This window comes from Gymnodraco acuticeps, unplaced genomic scaffold (assembly GCF_902827175.1).
Source record: "Gymnodraco acuticeps unplaced genomic scaffold, fGymAcu1.1, whole genome shotgun sequence".
Classification (NCBI taxonomy): Eukaryota; Metazoa; Chordata; class Actinopteri; order Perciformes; family Bathydraconidae; genus Gymnodraco; species Gymnodraco acuticeps.
The window spans coordinates 132,794-150,000 of record NW_022989995.1 but is presented as its reverse complement, the minus strand read 5'-3'; the positions used below and the strand labels follow the sequence as shown (position 1 = coordinate 150,000).

Genomic DNA, 17,207 nt, shown 5'->3' with positions numbered 1-17,207 from the left:
CGTCTGCCTCTCCCTGCCTTGGGTGGCATGTTAACGTAGACTTAAAGTAGAATTTACCTTGTGTTCAATAATCTCCGATCAAGAATTTGATTTCCCACACGGCCGAAGCTTTTATACCATCGGGAGGTCACGTGTCGCCTTCGTGGGTGGTTCGGGTGCCATCGTGTGGCCTTCTGTAGGCATCGTACTTGCTTCGGCTGTTGCTTCGGCTGTTGCTTGGCCGATGACCAAGTTCGGGGCCATCTTCGTGCGAAATTCACAATTCCATATTCGTGTGTCCATCGGGAGTCAATTTCGGGACAGTGTGACAGGGCCTTTAGGGATAAGGTGAGAAGTTCGGTCATCAGGGAGGGACTCGGAGTTGAGCCGCTCCTCCTTCACGTCGAAAGGAGCCAGTTGAGGTGGTTCGGGCACCTAGTTAGGATGCCACCTGGGCGCCTCCCTAGGGAGGTGTTCCAGGCACGTCCAGCTGGGAAGAGACCAAGGGGTAGACCTAGGACCAGGTGGAGGGATTATATCTCTTCGCTGGCCTGGGAGCGCCTTGGGATCCCCCAGTCAGAGCTGGTTGATGTCGCCAGGGAAAAGAAAGTTTGGGGCTCTCTGCTGGAACTGCTACCCCCGCGACCCGACCACGGATAAGCGGGAGAAGATGGATGGATGGATGGTGTTGGGGCAGCGGGGTGAAGACAGCTGATGCCAACAGACTCAACAACCTCATCAGGAGAGCAGGTTCTGTCCTGGGAGTGGATCAGGAGTCGTTGGCAGTGGTGTCGGAGGGGAGAATGCTGAGGAAACTTCTCAGCATTCTGGACAACGGGTCTCACCCCCTGCATGCCACACTGGTTTCCTACCGGAGCACTTTCAACCACAGACTGACATCACCGATAACCACCACAGGAGGTCTTTCCTCCCAGTGGCCATCAAACTCTTTAACTCTTCACCCCTAAGTAAAGCGCACTGAGAACTTACACACCAACACTATATGCAATATACATATCAATATAATTAACATCATTGCAATACACTCGCTGCTATATATATATATAACTATGTGCAATATTATATTATATTATTATTAGTATTAGTATTATTATTAATAATGCTATGATAACGTGCAATTACGTAACTGCCACTACGTTTTAATTTTTGCACTACTAACTACTTAATACTGCTAATAATGATTGCATTGATTGTGTGACCATCTATGTTTCTATGTTTCTATGTTTCATGTTGTCTGTGGATGTTTAATTGCTCTTTTTCTGCTGTGTTTATTGTATTTTGTTACTCTGGCACAACAATTTCCTTCGGGATGAATAAAGTCTTATCTTATCTTAAGGGGCGGCGATACACCTCACGTGAAGCTGTTGAGACCTAAAAACAGAAACTCGATTCTGCTGTGGTGAGGTCTGGCTACAAAGGGAGGTGTCCGATAGGGTCGCTTGTCTCAAACCAGTGAAGAAGTCAACAAGAACCCAGCAGAACTAGAGAGTGACTGTTAGCGGGAGAACAGTGACAAGGCGACAGAAACTGGCACAACATTTTCCAGCCAGTACATAGATAGACCCCGTCAGAAGACCGGGGCTGTGTTTAAAGGGGAACTTCATTTATTGTTAGTGGAAGTATAGTTTTTTAGTCAAACAATTATGTGATTTATGGAGTCAGATTACATTTTTCTCATAAACACAATTTTATAATCAGTCTGAAGTATCTGTTTTAAGGCAATGAGCTGCAGATTAAATAACATAACATTGATTGAGAGCTTGGATGAAGAAGTTGTAGGGTTTTTACAACAGTTTCAAGAATCAGTTTTTATTTATTTATTCTTGAGTGACTTTACTGATTTATAATGTAGTGCGTAAGGCACTATCTCATTTTGAGTGAGGGCCACCAGCCCTTCATGTTCTCCTGCATGTCACCCTCTGTTTGTATTTTCCCTCTAAGTTTAGAGAAATATTATTTTGTCATGATATGTTTGTTCAGCAGTATCAGCCGATACCGATGTGGGAAGTTACTAAGTACACTTATGCAAGTACTGTACTTAAGTACCATTTTGAGATATTTGTACTTTACTTGACTTTGATGCTACTTTGTACTTCTACTCCACTAAAGTTCAGAGGTAAATGGTGTACTGTTACTCCTCTACATGTATTTAATACCTTTAGTTACTTCACAGATGTGGATGAATGATGTGAAATATAACCAAGTGTTAAATCAGACTTTAGTTCCACCTGGAGTAAATCCACAAGCTACCCTGCAGTATACAAAGTCATTCAAACTAGCTGCACCTTTACCAGCTTTGAGAACACTTTCATGATCAATCATTATAAAACATATCATATATATTATTCTGAAATGGACCAATCTGCACAATGAATACTTTTGGTACTTTAACTATATTTTGATAATACTTTTCTAATTTTACTTGAGTAACATTTTGAATGCAGGACTTTTACTGTAAAGCCCTTGTCACACTGTCCCGAAATTGACACCAGATGGACACACGATAAGGGAAATCGTAACAACATCGGGCCATTCGTGAGGGCATCTTAAGCCATCGTAAGACTGCCGGTGGAGTTTCTCAGGGTCCGGCAGAAACGTTGTGAGTGGTGGCAAAATCTTTGGCATGCCAAAAAATTGCCGAAAATTTTCGTGTTGAATTTGTGTGTCCATTTTGCCCTTCGTAAGGCCAGCGTGAGGGCATCTTGTCAAATCGTGTCATCATCGGGGCCATCGGGCATTTTTCGCTTCACGAAGACAATATGAAGGAAACAAGAAGCTGCCCGATTGTCTTAGGAAGGCAACACGACTACGTGAAGCCCTCGCAATGCCGTCGTGTAGCCATCGTATTATAGTACGATGACATCGACATTGAATTTATTGCACAACAAAATCATGTAAACATATTATGTAAATAACCCAATTTGTGTTCTGTGAAACTGAAAAGGATATTACATTGTGTTTGTTACTTTTGTTGCAATTGTGTGTCTTAAATGTAATTTAGGTTAACTTCCTGTTTTATCTAGATGCTTTTATTTTGAAGGCGAGTTTACGCTGTTGACAGGAAGTTGTTGTTGCTATGGAAACAACATGACGGAGATAAGTAATATCTTCTAATCTACATATAAAGACGGAGAAAGTAAAGAATAAAGTGTATATTTAAATGTTAGCACCCCCCGAAGAGGCACAAGCTCTTACGTTGAGTCTGGATACATTCTAAATCATCAGTAAAGTCTACGACCATATTTTCCTGTGTGGTTCGGGTGCCATCGTGCGGCCTTCTGTAGGCATCGTACTTGCTCCGGCTGTTGACCAACTTCGGGACCATCTTCGTGCGAAATTCACAATTCCATATTCGTGTGTCCATCTGGTGTCAATTCCGGGACAGTGTGAGATCTGAGTACTTCTTCCACCTCTGTCTGATTTCAAACTCTTCCATTAACACCCTGAGTAAGTTTGCAACTGTGTGTCTTACTCCACTTTGTTGTAAATAGAACTGCAGCAGCTTGACGACAGAGCATGAACATTGTGATCAGCTGATTTTGCGTAGTTCTCCAGTGTCTGTGCAGGGCACATAATGTGTTCAGGGGAGTCTCCCACTGCAGCCAGTTGGCAGAGTTTTGGCACAATTCTGTTGTTCATACCGACGTTAAACCTGTCTGGTTTAACGTCGTTTTTTTTACACGTATTGTATTTTCGGTACAATACGTGTAACGATATACGTATTGTACCGAAAATATTCGGTATGGGCCCTTCGGTTCGGTACACGTGTGTACAGAAGTGTACCGAACGAATATAACGTTAAACGTAAAAAATTGAGAACGTGAACAACTTTTTGGAAGTAATCTCAGGTGCTGCGTCGCAGCATTCAGAGTAATAGATCATTGTCGTCCAGTGATCTACGCCTCTGCCTCCTGTAAAGCTTCATAGGTCCGTCGGTTATGTCCTGCGCGGCTCGGCCAGCACCCAGTTCAATCAGTCATAGAAAGTCTGAAGATTTTCAAGTCAAGTAAAGTACAAATATCTCAAAATTGTACTTAAGTACAGTACTTGAATAAGTGTACTTAGTAACTTCCCTAATCTGAAATCAGATATGACTTCAAGTCATGTGATAATTTCTTAGTATTTGATCCTTCAACTTGGCCTCAGGAAATGCAAGGACTTCACTTTTTTGGCAACAAGTTTTGGAGACAGCAAATCGGAGGCTTAAAAAGAGACAGGGAGGTGCATCTTCATCATCTAGCATGCAAGAAGTGGAAATAGTGGTCAGTGAAGGAGACACTGAGGAGGACCACGCTTCGTGTGGGGTGAGTACTAGAGGTGTAACGATATACGTATTGTACCGAACATTTTCGGTATGAGCCCTTCGCTTCGGTACACGTGTGTACCGAAGTGTACCGAACCAATATAACGTTAAACGTAAAAAATTGAGAACGTGAACAACTTTTTGGAAGTAATCTCAGGTGCTGCGTCGCAGCATTCAGAGTAATTTGCTCACATTGGGTTCAACGCGTCATAGAGCAACCAAGTCATTTCATTGGACGAGAGGCATACTATGAGAGCTGGGGCCTCATTTATAAAGGGATATACGCTCAAAAAATTGTGTACGCCAGTTTCTACGCAATGTTTGCGATTTATAAAATACTAACTTCACGGGAAAATGTGCGGTCCTTCACGGACACTCTGACCCATGCGTTAAAGTAAACAGATATTGTTCTAAACTGTATTAAAGTAAACAGGTATTATTTTAAACTGTATTGAAGTGAACATGTATTATTTGGGACTGTTTTAAAGTAATCCTATATAAACCTTCTCACTTACACTCAATGACCCAGATACCCTGCTACACACACATACACCTCCTCCCACCAGCACACACACATATTCTTTTCAAGGTTCTTCCTGGAGCCAATATAATCTCAAGCACCAATATATCTGTGTACAATGTTTGATTGTCTGGGAAAGAATAGAGTTTGTGTGAAATATTCCTTGGGAAAGTAAAGGAGTGAACTCAGGTGCAAGATAAAAAGTGACTCTGTCCTTGTTTACTTCCGAGGCTCTCACGCTCTGTTCAGAAGAAAAATACTTTTCCCCAGAACTCTGATTCGCTGTATTGGGCCCGACCCAAAGTGAATCCAACCAGTAAGAACACCTAGGGGAGTGAGCAACCGACCCAACTCCTCCCCATGGACTCTCTGATTCGCTTAGGAGTCAAATGGGACGGAAGAGCCAACACAACTCCGCCCCAAATATGTCTATATATACTGTTGTTTATTCATGCAAAATGCCCCCTGTTTCTGACTGGCTGGTCCCGATATCTGTATCGCACGGCAGTAGAACTGGGAGTCCAGAGTACTCTGTAACTTGTATTGGTGTTTTATACCATTAAAATCAGATTATTGTTATAACTTTTATTCCGGTGTTTTGAACTCCTTCTTTTATTAATCTGACCAGGCTCATCTAACGGACGGCGCGGAGCAGAGGTGGGCTTTAAGCCACCACTACTGTGTTTGAAAAAAAATATTTCAGATCCAGTCGTCATGACTCCTCTCCGGGGGGATTCCCCGATCATTTCTTACAGTTTCTCATCCAGGGGGGGTCTCCTGTCCCCCGTACAAACACACTGCCTGAGGAAGGCTATGTGTATTTTTTTTGTCATTAAACCTTTTTCGGACCACTTATTTATTTATTTTGGTGACGATCCGACCTCCATGCTGCTACTCTGGTTCAAACTGCATCCACCAAACAATGGCTGCAGTCGAATAGTCCAAAAATCAGCTCCTAAATTCTAACCCTATCGTCTATTCCTTGACCTCTGAGTGAAACGTCACGGGGTTAAGGGATAGTGGATAGGATAATTCAAAAGGACTTAGGAGAAGAGACTGAGGTACTTTAGAGAATCGACTGCACTTTCACTATCCGACGTGTTTATGATGCGCCAGCGGACGTCATGAATGTGCGTCTGCTGCTGTGGGGAAACTATGGAAACTACAGTTTTCTATACAGCGGACTACAACATGGATGTTGTTACGGACTCTGTTTTCTATCTGCTCTGTCATCTGTCTGTGAGTGTTCAGCGGGGTGTGTAGGACAACATTGGCTGCCCATTTCCTGGTCCGCCTCTTGAAGATGGTGATTGGAGCATGCCGGGCCGCGTCTATCGTTTTTCCAACCCAGTTTAGATTTAACCCACTTCCGCATTACGCAAGAACGTAGCTCTACGCGATAGCGTCATAGCAGGATATTGAATAGTTGTTTTTTGTCTTTCCAAAGGATTTGTTGACTGAAAGTAAACGATCCTGTAATCAAAGCCATATCGAAGAGTCCTGAGATTGTATTACTGGTGTTTTATCATCTATAAATAGCCTGTGTGTATCCTCAAATGTCGTTTTCAGGACAAACAAAAGTCGTTTTAAATATCTTATCAGCTGGTGTAAGTGCAGAATATTGAATATAACCTTGACTATTACTGTGTACTTCATTTATCTGACAGCATTATTTAATGATACTATTTTATATATATATATATATTTATTTAATGATACTATTTTATATATATATATATATATATATACATTTATTCATTTATAAACATATATATTATAAACACACACTTATATGTACTCACACCTGTATGTATTCATTTATACACACAGATGTATTCATTCAGTTATACACACAGCATTATTTAATGATACTGTTTTATATATATATATATATATATATATATACACACATTTATTCATTTATAAACATATAAACACACACTTATATGTACTCACACATGTATTTATTCATGTATACACACAGATGTCTTCATTCATTTATACACACACTCACATATATACACTTTATATTAATTCATCTGTACACACACACACATATATAAACAAAACAACACAATATAATAAAAACAGTTGCAATAATAACATAATATGGTATGATCAATTCTACCCTTTTGTTTTTGCTCCCATATTTCAATTAAAATATATTTTTCAAAATCAATATTGGTAGGGGCTCTTTTGCAAAGATAATCAATAACACCACCTGACAGTTGTTGCAGATTATACAGCATTACTTGTTACTTACACACATGTGCGATGGTCCCAAAAAAGCCAAAATCCGCACTGTAAAAAAATATATACATTTATTAGGCACTCTGAATAAGGGTTGACTGTGTAATAATCATGCCTTTTAATTGGTGTATGTCTCACCAGGTGAAGGCTGGGACAGTGGGAGGGGTGAGGTAGGAACAGGGGACTGCTGAATGCTGAAGTCCCAGGATACAATCCCAAGTTGACTGCATGATCCACTTACCTGTTTGCATCAACTGCAGGAGGTCAAGCAGGGGTCATCTGATGTCCTTTAGGTTGGATCAACACCAGCCTCTGGAAAGATTTCATGACTGCAGAGGGCAGTGGACCTTTAGTCATTTAATACTGTGATGTAGGGTAATGGATTTGTATTAACAGGGAGGTTATATTTCAGCATTTGAGATACACCTTGAGGCCTGATTTGGTAAAAAGCCCACTTACCACGACAAGGTACAGGCCATAAATGGGATAAGATATGACAAAGACATAAGGTGAAAAACAAATGAGAAAGAAAGGCATACACATATACAAACAGGTACATAAAGGGTGTAGAGGGGCACCGAATACCAGTGTCCTGCCTCTAAACAAAACGATTGTGGTTGTGCCTGTTTATTAGAATAACCTTAAATGGAAGGTCAGGCATGTGTGGGTCTTCGGTCCTATAACATAAATCAATATATATATATCAATATTATGTAAAAAAAGCTAAACGTGAAATAATAAGTATGTGGATCAGTAAACTCACTTCATTTCCCCATGAGTACTCTTGAGTGTCGTGTGCATTTTTGCTTGACAGCAGGTGTTCTTGCTGCTTTTGGATGCTCTCGGGTTCACCCTATGGTGACACTTATAACTTGCCTGGACAAAATAAAGCAGATTTATTATAGTACAGGTCAAAGTAAAAAGGATCATTAAAAGGTAACTTCAAGAAATATCAACAAGACAACACTTACTTTGAAAAGCACCCGCTTCCCCAACCTGGGTCGGGTAACATCCTCCCTCCATGTCACCCCTGATGACCCCTTCAGCTTGTGTACCCACTCCTTGACCTGTTCCACAGTGTGGACATCCAGCCTCAAAGTGGCCTCAAAACCAGTGTGGTCCCCCAGTGAAACCACCTCTTCATACTGGCACACGTGGTATCTGAACTCACCTGGTAGCCAACCCTACAAGGAAACAGACAACTATGAATTAAAATCCACACACATAATACTGTGTCAGCTCAGAATACCAGTAAGAGTTGTGCCATGATCTGAAGAACTAAAGAGGACCATGAGGTTTAAAATGTACTGACTTTACTTAGAACTAGAGTAGAATACACATTATACTGGCAGGCTTAAAAAGTCTGAAAAATTAAAATCCAACCCTCAAAATCCTAAAACATTGGTATATTTAAATGTACTTCATGTGCTTGCATGTTATTCTTTGTAATGCCTTGTCTTTTATCTGGACAATAAGTCTGTTATTAAGTGGTATAGTTTAGATGATGATGATGATGATGATGTGTAATCAAATCAAATCAAGTTTTATTTATATAGCACATTTATAAACGATCTTTGGTCGAGCCAAAGTGCTGTACATATAATAAAAATAGCCTACAGTAGAGACACTTTACAGCAAATGCAACAGCACAGATTGTTCAGAATATCAGTATGAGAAAAAACGACACCCTCTATCTATGTGTAGGTGAGGCATTGATATGAGCAAACACATCCAATGTGATTTGATGTTCATCATAATATTGAGAGATAGGTCTTATCAGATACCTTCAACTGCGGGTACTCTATATTGTTCTGTGTGCCTCCAGAGAACACTAAAACACGAAGTCTGAAATGAAAGCAAAAAAAAGAGCCTATAGTTATTCAGGTACTATTCTGATGCTAATACGTTAGTACTTATACTTGAGTATTTCTACACTCTGGTACTTGTACCTTTACTCAAGTACAAGATCTTATCACTTCTTACACCTCTGGAAAGCACTTTTATGTAAAGGCCCTGTCACACTGTCCCGAAATTGACACCCGATGCACGATACACGATAAAGGAAATGTTCAAATTCGGCTGTGATCGTAGCAACATCGGGCCATTTGTGAGGGCATCTAAGCCATCGTATGACCGCTGTTGGAGTCTACCGGACCAGGTCCGTCCTCCGCGCAGATCGTTTGGATATGGCTAGAGCGGGGTCGCTGTCCGGATCTGCCGATGACCGTTTCTTAGTTCTGAGGGAAAAGGAATTGTGTCCTAGACATTATTCTCTGTTAGCTGTACAAAACTAGACTTTGCACTCCAATGGATTGTTTCTTCAAATAAGCACTTTATTACACAGTTCAACAAAGATACATCAATCTGATACTATACCACAAAGCGCCTTGGACTCCTTCTTGAGTTCTCACCGTGACAAGCTCGTCAGTGTAAGATCCCAGTTGAAGACGAGTACTGAATACATCCTGCTTATATACTGTTCCTAGCGGAGCCCCCACCTTCGCTGCTTTCTTGTGGTGTAATCTGCCGTTGCTACCCTAGCAACTCTTAGGTTAGCCTTCGGCGCGCTTTTGTTACTTCCTTATTTGCTTTCACTCACTTCCTTATCTGGTTTCACTCACAAGACTGCCCTTGTGAACTGTTGCGCCTGCTTGGTGGGTGATTTAGTGTGAGAATAATGAGTTCTGCAACCTTGTGGCTTATCAGTTTGGACATAACAGGATGCCTCTGTTCTTAATCTGGTTGACCCCGCGTTTTTGTTGCACACAGTATTCACATAGTATATTTCCACTGAGGCTTCTCAGCAGTTGGACTTTAACACAGTACTGTACTTTTCCACTCAGACAGCTCAATGTCTTAGCTTTTCCATGATAGGCCCACTATATCTTATATTCACTGCCACATTTGCCTTATCTTTATCCTTCACCGCCGGTGGAGTTTCTCAGGCTCCGGCAGCAACTTCGTGAGCGGCAACTTCGTAAGGCACTCGTGAGGGCATCTTGTCAAATCGTGTCATCTTCGTGTTATCATCGGTGCATTCACCCTCACTCTGATCGGGGCGAATGCCCGATGGCACCGATGATAACAAGATGCCCTCACGATGGCCTTACGAAGGGCAAAATTGACACACGAATTCAACACGAAAATGAACCTTCGCAAGGTCCTTCGGCAATTTTTTGGCATGCCAAAGATTTTGCCACCGCTCGCGAAGTTGCTGCCGGAGCCTGATAAACTCCACCGGCGGTCATACGAAGGCTTAAGATGCCCTCACGAATGGCCCGATGTTGCTAGGATCACAGCCGAATTTGAACATTTCCTTTATCGTGTGTCCATCGGGTTGTTTTATTGCACAACAAAATCATGTAAATATATTATGTAAATAACCCAATTTGTGTTCTGTGAAACTAAAAAGGATATCATATATTATTTTGAAGGACAGTTGACAGGAAGCTGTTGTTGTTATGGAAACAACATTACGGAGAAAACGTAATATTTTCTACATATAACGACGGATAAAGTAAAGAACAAAGTCTGAAGATATCAGTACACTATCATAGTACTGTAACATAATTGTTTTTGGTACTTTCATTGCAGTTGTATGTCTTAAATGTAGCCTTCGTGTGTGGTTCGGGGCCATCTTCGTGCAAAATTCACAATTCCATATTCGTGTGTCCATCGGGAGTCAATTTCGGGACAGTGTGACAGGGCCTTAAAGGAATACATTTTTATAAATGTCCCAACATTTCATTTTTACATGGCAAAACGTTAATATGTTATTAATGTAAAATGTTATATGTTGTATTATATAACAAAATAGACATTTATAACATATTAAAAATGTCTATCTTTAAATAAAATATTAAATAGATACCTTTACATCCTAAACAGAAGGTCAAAACGTTAATATGTTACATGACAAACAAAAAAACGAAACATTATATAGGCTATATAACAAAATAGACATTTATAACATATTATAAATGTCTATCTTTAAATAAAATATTAAATAGATACCTTTACATCCTAAACAGAAGGTCAAAACGTTCATATGTTACATGACAAACAAAAATACGAAACACTATATAGGCTATATATACAGATGTTTGCTAATGTATCCCTCTTATATCCATCAGGAATTAATATTAAATGATGAATTAACATTACCTCAGCACTGCATAAGTGTGGTCGTCGGTCATATTGACAAAGAAGCACTATTATATTGTATATTATGCAGCGTTTAAAAGGACGGTATTTCGCTTGGCAGATTCAGATTTCGGTGAGGCAGTGATGTAACCATAGGGATGTAACGCCAGGTTGATGCTGTGACGTAACGCCGCGTCGATGCTTGCGTAATGCGGAAGTGGGATCTAAACTGGGTTGGAAAAACGATAGATGCTGTCACTACGGTTAGTGCTAGATCGTATACCTGCTGGGTTTTATGCGGCAGAAGTGACGTAATAGTGGTCGTGGATGAGACGGCAACTTTTGTTGCGCTCACGCTCCAACAGACAGACACACGTCTGTCAAGGATGCCAAAGCGCAACAAATAGGATGCTTTCACATACAATATTTCAAACACTGAAGGATTTCGAGGAAGCGTTAGCAGACGTGGAAGAAACAACGATCACACATAGAAAATAGTAAGTTTGTAAGGTTAGATCGGAAATTTAAGAAACAACGATGACCAAGTAGCCTACATTGTGTCAGTAATCAAATAAGTATATAAGTATAATAATGTATAAGTATAAGTGTATAAGTATGTATGTATATAAGTAGCTAAGTAGTATAAGGGGCTCACAGAACGGCCGGTCGTCAGCGGGCTGGTGCCGGCCGGCTCGGTTCGAGCCGTTCATTTATTCATCTTTTAAACGGCTGACAGAGGTCCACAGTTTCCCCGCAGCGAGGCTCCGCCGCCCTCCTGTTGACAGTTCACACCACTAGAATGTTTATTTTGGTGTTCTGTGTTTTAATGCCGACAACAACTGAATTATAGGTTGGTAGTTTCAGCTTTCTACTTAACCCACAGATTGATAAAAGCGGAAAATACGTGAAACTTTACTGTACATTCAGCAACAGGTTGAATTATCAGGCGTAAAGTTACTTAAGACATTTCAAATTCCGAGTGTCTTTCCAAATCTAAACTGACCAGTGTTAATGTATATTTTATGGATAAAATATGTATTTTTGTCACAAATGTTTCAATACAGACGTGCAACCTTCACCAGAGAAAAATATATACTGGCAGTTGAAATGTGTACCATATGATGGGGTGCCATTCCAACTCGTGGGCACCAAGATATATGGATGCCACAAGGGAAAGGACAGGTGTACTCGGCAAAAGGAGAAGTACCATGCACAAAAAGAGAAACAAGCGGTATATTTATGAATTGACATGCATTAACAACTTTAAATAATTGGTAAAGGAAAATTAAACAACTATTCGTAATATGACATGCATTATGGCATTCTATGACACATAACACTGTGACACATAACAACATAGGAATCAGCATTATGTAAATACATAAGTCGTTTAAACTTTAGAGGAATAGGAAACAAAATTCAATGGCCTTTTCTGAGACAAAATAAAGGGGGATATCCTTCCTTTGTTCACCTACAGAACCCAACCAGCCCACGGTCATGACCTGGCACCAAATTCTTCCTGTTTACTTATTTTAACAGGGGATGGTATATCTGAAAAAATAAATAGACACAAACAGTACAGATGCATGGGTAATGACATAATGTCCCACTATACTACAGTTATATGAGCAGGACCTACACATATTTTAAAGAAGACAAAAGAAAGAACCACAGAAAAAATGATGTTCTCCACGTTATGGAGAGGAGACCATGAAAATGTCTACATAAATTAATATTGTATTTCTATACACCTTTTTTCTCTTAGCTTGAAGACCATGTCTTCAATGCAAGACGCCATCTTGTACAAAATACGAAGAAGATGGATTGCCCTGCCCAGATAACTGTCAGTCAGGTCATGACATTTCCTGGTTTCAAGGTACAGCACAAGCACAGCACAAGTGCGTTCAATGCTATAATTGCTCTCGTGTCATGATCCCAATTGCCATGTCATTTTTATGTTCCCCAGATTGCAGAGAACAGTAAAGCAAAGAGGAGGGAGCTCTCCGCAGCACTAAAGCCTGTAGTTGCAGCTGATCCTTCAACAGTTGAAGTAGTCATGGAATACCACACATGCTTCACCCCAGAAAGTGACCATCAAAACCATCCAACTGTTGGAGAGGTAACCATGCAACATCTATTCCTTTAGCTGCTGTAAGAAACAAGATGCGAGGTACAATTTGTGCTGTACAAAGCAGACTTTTTTTAGACAGCTTTAAACATCTATAATTACCCTGTTCAACATCATGTACAGGTAGCTGAACTGCGTGAACCGATGGATTCCAGAGTTGAACAACAAATAGTGAAGCTCACCTTGGCTGGTGCCAGAAAGCTCAGTGAGATTAGACGTCACCTGTTCAATTTTGTAAATGACGAGCTGTTCCGGGGGGAGCAGCCACCTCCACGAACACGTCAAAGGTTTTACCCCACAGACAAGGACACCAGGAATATCTTATCAAGAACGAAGGAGGGAATACGTGAATCCAAAAATGACCAGGTCAATCTGCAGGTAATACACTGAGAGTAGAATAGTATTCATATTATTCTAGCCATGCACATTTTTGTGGGTGGTTAATGCACAATTTACAGAGTTTGTGACTTCACCAAGCATGGTCAGTTTTTTACATGATACATTGTCCTCTGAATGCAGGTGTAAGTAAGCAAAGCAAAGTAGCAGTATTTGGTTCATATGCAGGGTATGACCATTTTTCAAAATGCAACTAAAACTTCAAAACTGTTTTTGCCCTGATATGACAACAAATGTTCCTAATGTTTGGGTTATGAGGCTACATGATGATAATGTCCAGTTACACTTTCATTCACAGCTTCTGACCCCCAGATGGTTAGTTGATGACTGCAAAATCAAGTACAGGCCAAGCCAGCTACAGGAGGACGGAACTGTCACAAAGCTGTTGTTTTGTTACCAGACAGCCTGGCAGCGAAGGCTTCTCCACCTGTATGGACAACAGATGTGCCTGCTTGATGCTACTTACAGGACGTGTTGTTACTCTGTTCCCCTCTTCTTCCTATGTGTACGTACAAATGTGTGCTATGCAGTGGTTGGCCTCTTTGTGACCCAGAGTGAGACAACAGCAGATGTCAAAGAAGCCCTCCAGGTGTTTAAGGAGTTAGGAACCCTGACTGGAGCCCTAGCCACTTCATGGTTGATTTCTCAGAGGTAGAGATCGGTGCCCTGGAGGAAGAGTTTCAAGGTGAAATTGCAGTAACTGTAGAAATCTGTTAATTCACAGAATATGAAACGTTAATTAAAAAAAGGATACATTTTACATAGTATTCCACCAACTTCAAAAATATAATCATTTACATGCAAATGTATGCAACAATCTACTTCAAAATATAATGAAGTCATCACCTCCACTGACAGAGATGTATATTTTGTCGCGTATACTATGTAATAGCAACGCGACAAAATAAAATGACAACATGGTGCAGGTAATATATCTCTTATATGTTATCCAGGTTCGAAGGTGCTTCTCTGCGACTTCCATAGGGAGAAAGCTTGGGTTGAATGGTGCAGGAAGAAAGATCATGGAGTGAGCAACGCACAAGACAGTCTCCTACCGCTTCTGAGAAGCATTGCAGCTGCTTCAACTCCAGAGGAGTTCGGCACACGCCTTTGCAACCTGCAGGAGTCTGGAAAGTCAATGACAAAGTGAGGGCGTGGTTTTCAAATAAGTGGCTCCCAGAGGCTAAGGTGTGTATCAAGTTGAAATATTATATTTACTTTTATATTATATTTATTATATAATGTGTTGAATTTGAAGAGTCTTCCTATTATTTTTTGTCTTGTGTAGAGATGAGTGCACGTGTTTCGGGATGAAGATCTCAAGGTGGCCATCTACACCAACAATGGGGTGGAAAGACAAAATGAAACCCTAAAGTATTCTCATCTTGCAGGTTATAAGAACTGCAGCCTCAGTGAAATGCTCACTGTGTTGGTAACTGACTTCCTACCAAGGACATATCGGAAGTGAGCTAAACAATTATTACTATGATTATACGTGTATATATATATATTTATATATACATACATACATACATACACACACACACATTTTTATATATATATATAAATGTAATGTTCGATAGCTTTGTTTCCAACATATTTGTTTGATGTTGTTCATTGTTGCATATGTTTCTGAGACAATTGTATTATCAAATACCATATCTATGTCAGAGAAAGCAAACTGCCACTGAGAGACTTCTAAGATATTGTTCTCTTCTCTTATTGAAGGTACATTGAACTGAACGTCAAGTACTCCTCAGTCTACAGAAGGTACAATGAGAACATGCCAAAGTTCTTAAAAGACAGACCAAGAGGTGTAGCAGACCATGTGATGTCAAGGCTTACAGAAGCCCAGTTTTATGAGGCGAATGACGTTGTTGCAAAGGGCAATGCATGTTCCATGTCAAAAGCCAAAGTCATCCTTGCACACAGCACAACATCAACTTTGGTGAAAGTATCATCATGCCATCGTGCACCTGCAAAGACTGGGCAAAGCACAAGTTGCCCTGCAAGCACTTCTGTGCTATTTTTAATCATGTGCATGAATGGGGTTGGGAGAAACTGGCATCTAATTACAGGGATAACCCCCTCTTCTCCCTGGATAATGCATGTCTGGGACAGACTTCCTGTGAGAGGATGGCAGTGGCAGATCAGACATCACAGATCATACATATACACCGGTATCAGTGGAAATGCAGTCACCATGTAACGCTTTGCCCGAAAGGAAAAGACCAAGAAAGGTTAAACAAAGAAGGGAATGTGCCAGTCTCTTGCGTGAGATTACTGACTTAACATCTGCAAGATGAAGATTACCTTAAAACGTTAACTGACCAACTGACCGAGATCTTGGAAGATGTGAAGCTACACACTCCACATGATCAGAGCCTTCCTCTGACGTTCACACCTAAGAAAAGGAAGAAGGAGATGGCCAACCTACCTGTGAAAACCGTGCCACAAAAGCACCCATTCACAAAAAGGGTAGGCTGCTTTGCAGCTATGAGGTTGAACTTCCGGGTCAGCATGAATTTGAAATGAACTTTGTAAAATATTTAACTGTACAGTTCGGCATGTATATCTTTATTATTATTAAATCACATATTGTTGTTATATATTGTACAATGTGCAATTTGACTTTTTATGTAAATATTGTTATTTTATTGCACATTTTAACTTTAACTTCTTATTTATCCATACATATTTGTATTCTATTTAATTGCAACTTGTATTGCAACATTTTTACTTTAAATCTGTAAGGTTACATTATCCTTTTAGTCTTTATTTATCTTGTATTGCACATTGTTATTCTTACTTCCTATGTTAATGTATATATTTGTTGTATTGCCCTCTTTTACTTTCACTTCTTATTTCAACATAAATATTGTTATTTAAAATCATATTGAACATGTCTGCTTTCATTTCTTGTTTGTTTTATATGTTTATATACATATGGTTATTTTATTTTGCATTGCCAATTTTTGATTTTACTTCCTATATATTCATCTTTTTATTATATTTTTATTATCTTGAAATTCACACTTTTACTTCTTGTGTATATATACATTTAGCTATGTATTAAGTATGTTATTTTGTTTGTTATAAAATTGAGCAACTGTCACAAAACAACATTTCCTCCACAGGATAATGAAATTGTTAGGCGGAGTGCGTTGCGGTGGAGATTTAATAGAACTCAGTAGTACACAGCTTTCTTTAGCCTTCATTAGGCATGTATTTATATCGTGGTAGGAGAGATGCGGTTGTGCTGCCGCTCTGTATTCGATCCAAACAACATCTGAGAGGCCACAGGTAGTGCAAGGTATAGTCACTAACGTCACGTCCTGGACGCACTGCAGACAACATTGCCCTCTGCAGGACACAATGAGCAAGGGCGCACATAATGGTACAACATTTAACAGAAATGATTCTGATGTAACTTCCATGATGAAATACTGGTCAGATATCCACCAGAT

General features: G+C 40.1%; 1 long non-coding RNA gene and 1 pseudogene across 1 annotated transcript in view; one reads left to right on the top strand and one right to left on the bottom strand.

Annotated features, from left to right (window-relative positions):
- LOC117544065 overlaps positions 1 to 332 on the bottom strand; it is a 1,584-nt gene extending 1,252 nt beyond the window's left edge. The window contains exon 1 of the long non-coding RNA XR_004568643.1: positions 1 to 332. This exon is cut by the window's left edge and continues 229 nt beyond it. This is a non-coding gene — a long non-coding RNA (uncharacterized LOC117544065).
- An 11,406-nt stretch (positions 333 to 11,738) lies between these two features.
- LOC117544071 lies at positions 11,739 to 16,605 on the top strand (annotated as a pseudogene).
- Positions 16,606 to 17,207: the final 602 nt, after the last annotated feature.